At 37.8% G+C, this 14,011-nt stretch overlaps 1 protein-coding gene across 24 annotated transcripts in view; it reads left to right on the top strand.

Annotated features, from left to right (window-relative positions):
- Nucleotides 1–14,011, top strand: part of PTPRD (protein tyrosine phosphatase receptor type D) — a 1,423,918-nt gene that overhangs the window by 850,267 nt on the left and 559,640 nt on the right. The gene's annotated exons all lie outside the window — the stretch shown is intronic.

The following is a 14,011-nucleotide window of genomic DNA, read 5'->3' as shown; positions in this document are numbered from 1 at the left end:
CCAGGGAACTCACAACATGTGAATCTCATTCATGGGGACTTGTTATCCTGGAATGCTATCTAAGGAGGCACAGCAAAACTGACACAAAAGTGCCACCATTTTGGCAAGCCTGGACAGACTAAATTGGTATTGGCTGGTGGCATCTCAGGTGTGCCTGTCTCACCTGTTGGTGAGAGGATAGACTGGTCTAAGTATTCAGAGTTGTTCAGTGTGACGAACTTGGCACAAGACCAGAGGAAAGATGGTATTTTGTAACATGTGTTCAAATTGGTTAATGTTGATGCTATAGTGGGACCTCTCAATTCGGCAGGTGGCATGCCAGCATATGTTGTTTAAGAAAATGTTTTGTTTCATGTTGCTACTGTGAGGGGGAGGAGAGTAGAACAGTTAGTGGTTCCAAGACTTCATGTACCCCTGGTGTTAGCAGCAGGGCACACTTAGGTGGGTGGCAAACACTTAGGGGAAGGGAGAACAAGGGCCCAGGGTCTTCTTAGCCATTTAAAGGTTCTGTAGGGCTTGTGCAGGTTGTCAGAAAAGCCATCCCATTGGCATAGGTCAGCCACCAGTGGAAAGTGCTTATAAGCATCCTGTTAAAACAAAATCCTCATTCATATATTATTAGACATGGTTGAGAGAAATCTTGAAGTGATCAATGAATCTCTCTTTTACAGAGATGTGGTGTCTGCGTCATCTTGGTTGGCGATGCTAAGTGGAAGGGTATGTAACAAAGAAGCCTATTTTCCACACCCCATGCATAGGGACAGGTGAGGTTCCGGGAAGTCTACAGGGGAAGGCTGCATTCAGAGTTAATTCTGTACACAGACAAATTCCTAGTCTACACATACACAGGTGGTCTAATGAGGTAATTAGGTCAATGGGAGAAGACTTGTGCATGTAAAACCTGAGGCAGACAATTGTGTTGGTGACTGATGCTAAACTAGTTGGCCAGTAATGAGAGAGCTGAACTATGTTTAGTTAGCATCAGGCCACCAGGAGGTGTAAGCAAAGGATATGGATATAGATAGATATAGATATATATATATATATATATATATATATATATATATATATAGTATCACCTACAAACTAAAGGCAATACATATCATGTCATTCCACTGTTAAGACGGATATAGTTTCACTGTTTACAGACTGAGTCATTTCTGTTGTTCAAATTTTAATACCTGCTGAGATACAAACATGAAGTCCGGGCTTCAACATTCTATTTTTATATAATTACAGTATGGGAAAAGTATTTTTTAAAAACCAAACCTTCCATTTGTGTCCATTCCCAAGGTGTAACTATGCACGAACTAAGCATAGCTTTTCCATAAAGAGACTCCTGGAGAGAGTTCAAGCTTCTCATCTTATGATGTTCAGCTTACTTTATTTTATTTTTTTGTAATAGTTGTAAGCTATCACTACTGTATATAGTGAGTTATAGGAAAAATATAGCTAAGATAAATGTCCACCTTTTAGATATTGTTCAAATATAAGATAATTGCACGAGCTATGTTTGCCTCTTGAAAGAAGGTAATTTTCTTTTGGATTCCTAACGTAGTCATACTGATGTGTATTGCAATAGCTGTGTAATATAAAAAATTTAAAACACATAGGAGGTTTTTGTTCCGGGAAGGAAGCGAAAAGGAATGTGATGTCTCCAAGTTGTAGTCGAATGTTGGTCTGCAACTACTGCCCTGTTCTTATCTTTAGAGAGAAAATGTCACTGACCCCTATATGGAGAGAGGTAAGACTGCTACCAGAATGATACTCCAAATAAATTAGACTCTTTCATAGAATCTAGGTGGTAATAATGTAAATATACAAAAAGTAAGGTAATTGGAGCAATAATATCTCAGCAATTGTAACTATTTAATAAATTAAGGTTAAACATTATAATAACTCAATGGCTTAATCCTCTAATTACTTAATTAAATATCTATTAAAAATTATGATTGTCTGTTTTTTAATTTATACTATTATAACTAATTCTGAACAAGTGTAAATTACTTAGAATCACTTTCAATCTTACAAAGTTAAATTTTTCTGTAATTTGTATGGTGTTCACTCTTAGCGAACTAAATGTTCAGCGTTACTTTAGTTGATTTTAACGCAGTTTGTCTGTTGAGGTGTTAGGATATTGGTACTGCCTCTTTAACTCTGGTGAGCAAGAAACACTGACTGTGTATGTTGTCATTATCTCTTCAGCTGTGGTGAGTATTGCACACCTGTCTGATTAATTTAGGGTGTATTCCTCTCCTGACCTGATTGAACCCCCTCATGTTCTATGCAATATTTGTCAGTGACAGAAGTCATGCTGGACTCCTGAACAGCCTGCTCTGTGAGATTCTTCTGTTGCTGGTTCCTGCTTCAACTCTGACTCTGTACCTTGGCAAACAGCATTATTACTCCAACTCTGCATTTTGTCATCCAGCGTACTTTGAATTCTTATGCGAGTACTGCAGCTTGAATATAGAACTATTTATATGAAACAATTGTCTGCTGGCTATAAAGGAAATCTTTCTCCATGACTTGCTGACACTGCACAGAGGGCCTCTGGGCTTGTATCAGTTGCCCTATGACTTTGCTGCTTTTACGTGATCAGAAATATTGGATATCCTTAATTACCAAGATTGCATCTGATAGTACTATTGTGTACTTTCAGAACTGTTAGTATACAGTTTGGAGTACTACAGACTGCCAGTGTCTCTGAAGAGCTTTGATTACTACAGCTGTCAGAATGCCATTACTGGAGAATTTGATCTCTGCTTATCAATTAGTTGGTAGCTGTGTTTCATATTTATCTGATAATCGGTTGCTCTGTATGTTTTCAACATATACTAAATAAATTCACAGTTGTTTGAAGGGTCAATTCTCCATACTCATTCTCCTGGACCTCTCTGCTGCTTTTGATACTGTTGATCACCCACTTCTCCTACACACCCTTCACTGCATTGGCCTTCATGACAGAGTTTTTTTTCTGGTTCAATTTCTAGCTATCGAACATTATTTAGTATTTCTACCATTGGCACATCCTCCCTTCCACTACCGCAATCTGTTGAGGCCCCACAAGGCTCTGTCTGTAAGCTCTCTAATGAGCAGGGTACTTCATACCCTTTGTTTTCATGTCTGCATTTATTTTGTCTACCTTGTATGTCCTTGATGTATGTCCCTTTTTCCCTACTGTACTGCACTGTGGAGCACTGTGGCTCCTTACAAATCTACGATATTAATAATAATAATTTGAATGTCTCTCCTTCTACCTTGCCTTGAATTGCCTAACATAAGGATCCCTGATTTGATCCTTGCATCGCTCAGGTTAACCACAGCTGTAGTTGTACTATTTTTTTGTTACTCGAGCTAACTGTTCTCAGACATCATTAACTCTGTAGCAAATCATCTGGCCAGTACTTAGGGATGTGCACTAAGATTTTTATGGTTAGAAGAGTGTGCAATTTGGTGGTACCACTTACCATTCTTTAGGATTCAGAGTTAGTGGATGTTCCCTGAGGATCCATACCCTGTAACTTGATTTAAAGTTAAATCTGAGTGTGACATCTTCTGCTGTGTGCACCTTTTCACTTTTGGATCACCGATGGATGTTGTCCCTTAAAGTCCTGTTGGCTGATTTGGCTGCAGCTGTGGCCTACTCCCAACTCTTCCTCTTGCACTAATATTACATTTTCCAATCCATCACTTTTATTTCCCATCTCTTTTACCTTCCTAATCTATCTTTCACTTCACCCATATTTACTGTTTATTGACTTCACATTAGTAGCCTGGTTGTCTGATGCCAACTACCAAGTAACTGACTGAATAATGGATACTCATATGGCTACCTATAAGTATTGTAACTAACTGTAAGAAAGCTGTTGAACTAATTAAATATTATATACTAAACTGATTTTCTGAAAATATGTTGGTAACTGACTGATTATATATATTTTACTGCCTGACAATTTATATATATATATATGTTTGTGTGTGTGTATATATATATATATATATATATATATATATAAAACAAAATAAGCGGGAGGGGGCGCCACATAGTATAATACTGTATATAATAATACAGAAAGATGTACCACAAAGTAGAATTAAAGACACCAAGTGGATATGAACACTCAGATATTATTGGTGAATCAATACAGAGGATAAGTGCTTTAAAAGACCGACACCAAGACAATATATTTTGCGTACCAAATATCAAAACTTTAAGGCTTATCTGTAGATATAACTGATGTCTTCATGGGTCAGCTTAGGCTCTATTGCCCCTTCAGATTAGTGGGAAGCTTCACTCAGCACTTAGGGTCCAGAACTGATACTTCATATATCCTCAGTAATAACCAGGATTATAGAAAGGAATGAACTCACATAGTGTGAAACTGTATAGCAACACATTTATTTTATATAGCAATACAGATGTACACTTACATAAAAACTTTAAAAAATTAGCATATCTGGGTATCTTTGTTAAAAACGGAGCAGTTTGAATTCAAATGGAGGCTCACCACCATGCAGCTGGATATAGCGTCAGCAGGCTCCTAGTAAACACAGTCCACAACGCGTTTTGTCTTATTGAATCAAGACTTCATCAGGAGAAATAGTAGTTGGGAGTGGTTGGTGGTTGCCGGGGGTGACAGTGGGGAGTTTTTAACACCTTAAGTAGCTTGATGAAGGATGTGGCGATGAAGATGAAGGATGAGGTGATGGATAAAAATGATGAGGTGGTGACATGTGGACAAAACCACGTTAAAAAAGGGCGCTTGCGTCGGGAAGTAACGCTCTTCCCCTGAGGAGGCCTGGCCTAGGCCCATATATGTATATATATATATATATATATATATATATATATATATATAATTAGAGAGAGATACTAGTCTACACAGCTATGTATATTTCATTGAATGACTATATGTAATTGACTGTCTGACTACTTATATTTATTGGATTGACTTGCTAAAGGACAATATGTTAGTACCTAACTGACAAACTATATATTACTGATTATCTCACTATTTCTTTTTAGCTATCGTTCCTTTTTCTCCCTCTTGTGCTCTTGATTTCTGTCATTTCTCCCATACTTTTTCCTCCACTGCTACTCTCATCCTTCTCATTAATACTCTGCTATCTTTTCTTTTATTTCAGTAATTGTTTAACTTTTCTCCTATCACTGATATACAACCCTGTACTATGGTATTTATTCCCGCTTCTCTGAACTCTTTCCTCCAAGCACCCCAGTCGCCCGCCTCTGTTGTCTCTTCTCCTCGCTACTTTTATCTTTCCCCTGTTTCTCCGTTGCGTTTCCTACTCACTTGCTCTATCCATTTCAACTGTTTAATCTAACCTTACTTTCTGCTCCTATCACATGCTCCTTCTGCAGCTCCTGTCAGTTTTCTGGAGTTGCCCTGTGTCAATCAGTTCAAGCCAGTAATCTGTGATTGGCTGGCTGCTTAGGAGCATTGGGAAGCTCTCTTCAGCCAGCTGATCATTGGGCCCTGGGATGTCAAGAGCGTAATCTATTCATGCCCATTCTATATTAAGACGTTTTAACAAGGATATAAGATAAAAACAGTTAGTAATAAATGCCCTATTAAAACTATGCAGTTTAGAGGCTCTCAAAGTTAAAAATGCAAATGAAATATTAAATGTAAATATACTGTAAAACAGCAAGTTATGAAAATGTGTTATACAATTGTAATTTATATGGAGAATTAAAGTAGGACTTGGGCCTTGCTTTTTAAAAAATTGGTAAATATTTGCAAAATAAATATCTGGCAAAACAAGCTATAAAATATAACATATATGAAGCAATAATTTATTAGGTTAATTGGTAATAAATTGGTAAGAAAATCATTAGCTAACTTTTTTGTGCTCTGGAATGTTTGCTTTCATAATTAGCTTTATTACATTTACTACATTTAATACATTACTTCAAACGCATCAGGGGAAGTCTGTCAACTTTCATTTCAGATATTAAGGTCTAATAACCGGCCAATAGTTACAGAATAAAGTTAAACATCAAAATACCACAATCACTTAAAGGGGTTGTACACGCTGCTTTCTGTAAACACTGATTGCTGCTTTTGACAGGGAACCACAGCAGTTCTTTAATCAGGCATTGGATGCATCCTTCCTGTTTCAAAGTTCTGCTGTTGTTCCCTGACAAAAGCAGGGATCAGTTTTTATAGAAAGGAAGGTGTACAGCACAAACCCTTTAAATATATCTATCTAACTATGACATATGACATCAAATACAGAACAAGAAAGTGGTACTGAAAAGTTGTCCTTACACGCAAAATAAGACTAGGGGCCTGATTCATTAAGGATCTTAACTTAAGAAACTTCTTATTTAAGTCTCCTGGACAAACCCATTTTACAATGCTAGGGGTGCAAATTAGTATTCTGTTTTGCACATAAGTTAAATACTGACTGTTTTTTCATGTAGCACACAAATACTTGATAGCTTATTTGTACACTGAAATTTAAAGTTGATATTTGTGTGCTACATGAAAAAACAGTCAGTATTTAACTTATGTGCAAAACAGAAAACTAATTTGCACCCCTAGCATTGTAAAATGGTTTTGTCCAGGAGACTTAAATAAGAAGCTTCTTAAGTTAAGATCCTTAATGAATCAGGCTCTAGATTCTTACAAAATGATCCTATGCATTGAAATAATTTAAGGACAGACATTGATTAAAAGGGTATAGAGAATATTTTGCTTTTGTGTATAAATACAGAAAACAGATGAATAGGGAGATATACAGCATGTAGAATAATACTAGAAAAGAAATATGTTATTTGCCCCATGTATACAAATAAAAACAATTATCACATCCATTATGCAGAAGAATGGGAATGGCATAGGCCCATTCACCAAGTAGGGACTGATAGTGAGAATTACACAATCATCTAATCATACACTACAACTACATTAAGTAATACTTTGCAGCTGTAAATGCGTACGGAATAAAAATAAATGTCTATAATTCCCACCAGCAAGTAATTATAGTTGTCCATACTTCCAGATTACAAATTACATTAAACACACAAAACAGAAGTTGTAATGTAAATTCTACTAATTAGGGATATTGCGATGGACAAATCTGTAAACACAGAAATACTCCTGAAAGTGTGCTCTTTGTATGGAGATCCCTTCTCTCTTCTCCAGTTCACCTATACAGTTTTGGATAAACAGACAGACTTGCAAATATTTTGGAGTCACTATGAAACACTACTTATGTCCTAAATCCATCAAAGTCTCTCTGAGTGTTAACCAGACAAATATGTCTGCTACGGGTGCGGAGAGTGACCATTAGGAAGCAGCAAGCTCTGCTCACAGCTTCCTATTAGTCTCTTGCCTCCCACCACCCTAGGCTGTGTCCACTGCCCTGGTTTAGCTGCTATCCCAGGAAAGCCACTTTTTGCCATACAGTTTTCAGAGCTCAGCTAATGGAAAGGAGCAAGCCAGTAAATTTTGACATTAACTGGGAATGCTCCTCTAATAACCCCATAGGTCAGACTGATATAAAAAAAATCCCCAGTCCGAATTTCTTTTACAAACTTCCCCTGGCTGATGATAAAATAAAATCAAATTTGATGGTAAAAGTGCTGGGTCTCTACAAATGTCTCAAAATTGAACCTAAAATAATTGCTATTCTTGAGAGAACTGAATAGGAAAAATTATTGATCTATAATATTAATCATTATAGTATACTTACTTGTCTCTGGGGTTGACAGAAGTGTAAATATCATCACTGAGCATCACCCACTATAACCTAATTTCACATTTGGTTTCCCCCTTATTAAACTAAACATTTCTATTTTCCTGCAATACTACTGGATTATCCATCATTTATGTTTTATATAACACCTGTAAATAATAAGACACTAAGGGGCATATTCAATTGTCGGCGGGATTGCCGAAAATCCCGTGGTCCGCGCACGATTACCGTTAATACGGTAGTTTACTCGCTGGATTTCAGCTCAGGGAGCTGCGAGCTGAAATCCAGAGAGAGATTTTGACAGGGAACCACAGCAGTTCTTTAATCAGGCATTGGATGCATCCTTCCTGTTTCAAAGTTCTGCTGTTGTTCCCTGACAAAAGCAGGGATCAGTTTTTATAGAAAGGAAGGTGTACAGCACAAACCCTTTAAATATATCTATCTAACTATGACATATGACATCAAATACAGAACAAGAAAGTGGTACTGAAAAGTTGTCCTTACACGCAAAATAAGACTAGGGGCCTGATTCATTAAGGATCTTAACTTAAGAAACTTCTTATTTAAGTCTCCTGGACAAACCCATTTTACAATGCTAGGGGTGCAAATTAGTATTCTGTTTTGCACATAAGTTAAATACTGACTGTTTTTTCATGTAGCACACAAATACTTGATAGCTTATTTGTACACTGAAATTTAAAGTTGATATATGCAGTCTATAATATATGCCATTTTGCCCCACAAATCCTTGGGTTGCTAAGTAAAATTAGATGCATGTTTCACGAACACAATTTTGTGATGTCACAATATCACTTTATCAAGAGATTTTTTGCATTGTAAATGACTTGTGTTCTATGAAGCTGGGAGACATTTCACCAAGTTAATCACATTACAGTCCTACACAGTTTACTTCACATTGGTGACTGTGTGAGTGAACACTATCTAATAAGCAGTAAGGTAATTTCTTCTACTGAGCAGATAGGTTACTTCAACTACTCCCTGAGCCGACATGACTTTGGTTATATGACCAGTCAGGGTTGAACCCAGGGAATGCATTATTCCTGAAATATGTAGCCCCATTGTCTGCATTATCTAGATCATGATGCCATCTATTCAAGCAGTTTTCACACAAGTTAAAATAACAGTCATACAATTAATGAAAAAATAAGGGAGCTACCGTTCAGGAATGGTGAGGATTCTAGGTTTCAAACCCCCTACATTTGTTTTTAGTAGGAGGAAATATAGATGTAAAAAAAAAAAATCAACATTTAGGTTTGAGTTTTCCTTTCAGATAGCTAATCAAATATATACTAAACATACAGTATATGTTGTTTTTTATTGTGCTTAGAATCATTCTCATTAATTTACAAAAATAGATAATTTGATAGATGTTAGATATTTAGAAACAACTAACTGCATCATTTCACAAATATCTGCAAAGTTTAGCATATATTTAACCTCATTTAATTTTTAATAGTTTCTCATATTTATATAGCAATGAAATATTTGTATCTATAAAGCCTTTGGCAAAATGGCAATTACATTTGTATCTCCATAAATATTTCATTCAATGTTTATGCAGAATATTGCAAAATATATTGGAAAGTATATGAACAACTGTCAGGAATGAGAAACAGCTTATTTTTTAATGCTTTAGCAGATAGAGTGCATTTTATCATTTCAGTCGTGTTGGCAGCATTGCTTCTATATTCCCTTTTATGGCAATATTGAGGGAATATGGAGAATTGCAAATTTTGTATTGAAAAGTGGGAATGTTCTGACCATGTTAAATTTCAGCAACTTTATTCACATTTTATCATCATTCATCAGGCTTTATCACTTTTTAAATCTGAAAATAACGCAAACCGATAACGTGGCCACCTTTATATAAATCGTGATGTTGGAAAAATGGCTAAAGTAAAGAGTGTTTAGTATTACACATATAACAGAACATATAATTAAAACTGCAACATTGCAATTTTCATAAAATATATCGGAGCATATTCAATTAGCTTCCGGGATCGCGGCTACGTGCGGCCGCCTTCCTGATACCGCTACACCACGGATTTCCCACAATCTACGATGTGGTGGTACCGTAATTGCCCTTTATGTGCGTGGCCCTGTGATGCCGCAAACCTGGAACCTCTTTGAATATGCTCCATCAAATGCTGCAAAAAGCAGGGGGGCAAATACATATGCATACACACTAAAATTATCTTTGAAATGCAGGGAGATTTGAAAGTTTTACGGTACACAAAAAAGTAAAACTTATGATGGATGTGATAAGGCATTATTTGGCCATGTTACGGCTACCACTGACAAAGGATAAATACTCATAGCCAACTAAAAGAGCGATGTTCTTACAGGTACTCGGATGCCTCCAGGACTTGAGCTCAAAGCAGTAATAATTTATCACAATGTCAGGTAGCGAGGATGTATGGAGATTATCGGAGGGTGCGAACTGAGAAGACACACAAGAAGATAGACACGAGATATCCAGAGGATATACAAATGCTCAAGACAGGCAGCGTACCAGGATAGTTGGGGAGCGACAAGCGAAGTCCAGAAAACAAAGCCAAAGGGTCAGGCCGGGCAGCAGACAAGGAATTGTCAGGAACAAGCAGAAGGTCGGACAACAGTTAATCAAACCAAATAGAGTTAGCAACAGCAGGGAAAAAGAGGTGCAGGCCCAATGCTATAATCATAATGGAGCCTAAGCTCTTCCTGTCGTTTACAGTTATGGGGGCCAATAGGAATGAGCCACCCCCCCCTCCCTCCCAACACACACACACACAGTGATTGTTGAATGCAGTCATGTGATTGCAATCGCTGAATGGAGCGTCCCTTCTGTCTGACAATTAGCCAGGACGGAAGAGGAGGTTCCATAGACAAAACATTATCCCGGCTTCTAGGCTTCAGCTGGGACAAAAATTGAGAGAGCCGTCTCAAGCGATGCTGCAGCTTCACAGTCCAGCAGGCAGCCGGAACAAAGTAGTGTCCCGGCTCCTTAGCAACAGCTGGAACGAAAGATAGTGTCAACCGTTGCCAGTAGTGCTGCGGCTCCTAACAAGGCACAGGACATATTTATAACCATGGTGCATTATTTTTATAAAAGCTTTGTGGTCTTTTTTTTAGTCTCTGGACTAGAATGTTCTCATTCTGTTTATGATCATTTATTGGAACACAGTGCTCTAAATATTATATGATTGCAGCAAAATCAGAGACATAAACATGTAACACTGTTGATGCCTGCTGATTGACTTCTCCATATACTGTCGTTGGCCTTATTCTGCAGTGTCTATTACTTATTTTGCATTTTTTGGGCCACATTTTAGAATATTCGTTCATCTCCAAACATTTCATATTGTATTTCATATTCAACATCTATACAATTTGCAAAGACTAAATGTAAGACAATGCAGATTCCATATGAACAATATTAACTTATTGCAGAAACATTCTATATATTCCTTTTCCTGCTTAATATTAATAACAAGAAAGTGTCAGAAAAATATATTTTATTAATCTGTTAGGTTATTGTTGATTTGTTTTTTGTAGCAAGCTAATTTTAGCTATCTGTAGATATAAAATGGTATGTACAGGTCAGCGAGCACACGTAAGTCATGCAATAAATATATTTTAAAGTCAGTGAGCACGATTGTGTGAAACTCATTCCTGTCACTTGTGCTAGAGTGATATTTATCTTGATAGGCTGTATACGTTGGAAATATTCCTTGATTCAGCCTAGTCCCATACACCCTTACCCTTATTAGAGTTCTGGTGTCCATGAACTCTCCAATGCATTGTTATTGGTGACTGTCACTTTTAAAGGGCATACTCATACAATGGATAGCCGTGCCACCATGCTGATAGTAATATTTCTCACATAATACTGTTTTCATGTCATGCGGAACATCAGGAATATTTTGTTTCTTCTGCCTAACAGTATGAACATTGTTTGAAGTCATTTGTTCTTGTCACTATTGCAGTATATATGTATGTCTGGATGTTCAATGTATTTTGTCTGCTCTGAGAAATTCAGGAGTGAACGAATCCCATTATTCATTTATAATATCTAGGCATACATATGTAATGTCCTATCTTGTCAGAAATCCACATAGCTCATAAATCACATTTTCAGACTTTAAAAATGAGAAGTGTCATCATCTGCTATGTTAAATATAAAGCAACATGAAAAGATTGGGGATATTGTGACTGTCCGGTGAGTTTCCACCGGGACTGTATAGTAAATCCAAGAAATATGCTTATTTGAATGCATTAAAAGTACTTAAAATTGCTTATAACATGTAATTAAAGGTGAGAGCACAACAGATTTCTGTGTATCTGGTGTTCCTCTAAGATTTGTCATATCTAATGTTAGTGTGACATAAAATAGGGACAATAAAGGCCATCTCATATTGCTCAAAGTGTACAATGGTACTTAAAGAAACACTGTCCCTGAAAACAGGAAATGTATTTACCAGCAACAGCATAGAAATCATTTGTACTGTGGCAGACATATAATTGATTGAGAGACCGTGGCAGGTTGATTTATTTTGCCAGAATGCAGAAGTTAGTACAGATGCGCATAAGCTGAAGTTACATGCAGGCGGTGCCTGAGGGCTTTAGTGTCAGGGTGATGCAAAACCTTTATAAGAGGATAATTTTAATGAGGCCTTTTACCCTGGAGTATGCATTCTATGGGGCCTGACCCCCACATTATCACATATCTTCCAGAATTTGAAGCTGTGGTATTGAGACACTGAATTTTAAAATGGAGGCATGGTCAAGTCATGTTTGTGTGCATTATTAGCACTTCCTACTTCATCCTATCTCCTCCACTCTCTTTCAAACACCTCTGCATTCCAATTCACACCAGAAACACATGGCACCTGGACACCGCAATGAAAAGATACATCTCCAACGGTACAAGCAGTCAAGACAAAAGTCCTGAGTGTCAGGACATTGGGACCATCCCATACAAGCACGATTGTCCTGCTTAAATCAGGACAGTTGGGAGCTATGGTATCAGGCCACTATTTTGTTTCAGCAATGTAATTTAGGCATCAGCATTAGTGCTAGGACTTTCAGTTTTCTTAATGTTGCCTAAACAGAGCGGCAACTTACACAGTTGTGATTGGGTCTAAGAGAACACTCTGCTGCACCCCTAATCTGTAGCTCAGATCCAATTTTAAGAAGGTCCTATCACATCAGAGGCTCCCTAGTGCAGAAGAATGGTGTCCCAAGGGTGGAAAATATCATTAGATATAGTGAAGGGGACCTGCATAGGTGAAGGGGACCTGCATAGGTGAAGGGGACCTGCATTTTTAAAAGAAGAATCCCATGTCCAGAGGAAAAAAACAAAAAGACATAGAATTTGATGGCAGATAAGAACTAGAGATGTTCAGGCTCAGTTTTCTGAAAATCGAGCTCACCCGGCTCATTACTTTCGCGCATTCTTGGATCTGAATCGAGGCAAAATGTCACTGTTTCATTGTCGGATCTAGCGGGATTTGGATTCCATAAGTACCTCTCTCCCCAGGAGATCCAGCGCCATTGCTCACACAGAAACAAGGGTAGCAGTGTTCTTGTTGCTCTCCAATGACATTGCTCAGTGCCACTGCTCACACAGAAACAGGGGTAGCAGTGTTCTTGTCACTCTCCAGTCTCCAGTGACAATGCTCAGTGTCATTGCTCACACAGAAACAGGGGTAGCAGTGTTCTTGTTGCTCTCCAGTCTCCAGTGACAATGCTCAGTGTCATTGCTCACACAGAAACAGGGGTAGCAGTGTTCTTGTCACTCTCCAGTCTCCAGTGACATTGCTCAGTGCCATTGCTCACACAGAAACAGGGGTAGCAGTGTTCTTGTTGCTCTCCAGTCTCCAGTGACATTGCTCAGTGCCACTGCTCACACAGAAACATGGGTAGCAGTGTTCTTGTCACTCTCCAGTCTCCAGTGACAATGCTCAGTGTCATTGCTCACACAGAAACAGGGGTAGCAGTGTTCTTGTCACTCTCCAGTCTCCAGTGACTTTGCACAGTGTCATTGCTCATACAGAAACAGGGGTATCAGTGTTCTTGCCACTCTCCAGTCTCCAGTGCCTTTACTCATACAGAAACAGGAAGGGTAGCAGTGTTCTTGTCACTTGACAAAAAATGACTGGAAATGATTGGAAATTAATGTTATTGAGGTTAATAATGATGCAGGGATAAAAAAAAAAGAGCCAAATTATGTGATTTTAGCAAAAAAAGAAAAGGAATTTTAGAAAAAAATCAGGATCCAAAA

Source organism: Mixophyes fleayi, chromosome 1 (assembly GCF_038048845.1).
Source record: "Mixophyes fleayi isolate aMixFle1 chromosome 1, aMixFle1.hap1, whole genome shotgun sequence".
NCBI lineage: Eukaryota > Metazoa > Chordata > Amphibia > Anura > Limnodynastidae > Mixophyes > Mixophyes fleayi.
The sequence above is the reverse complement of the archived record's forward strand: the minus strand, read 5'-3'. Positions and strand labels throughout refer to the sequence as shown.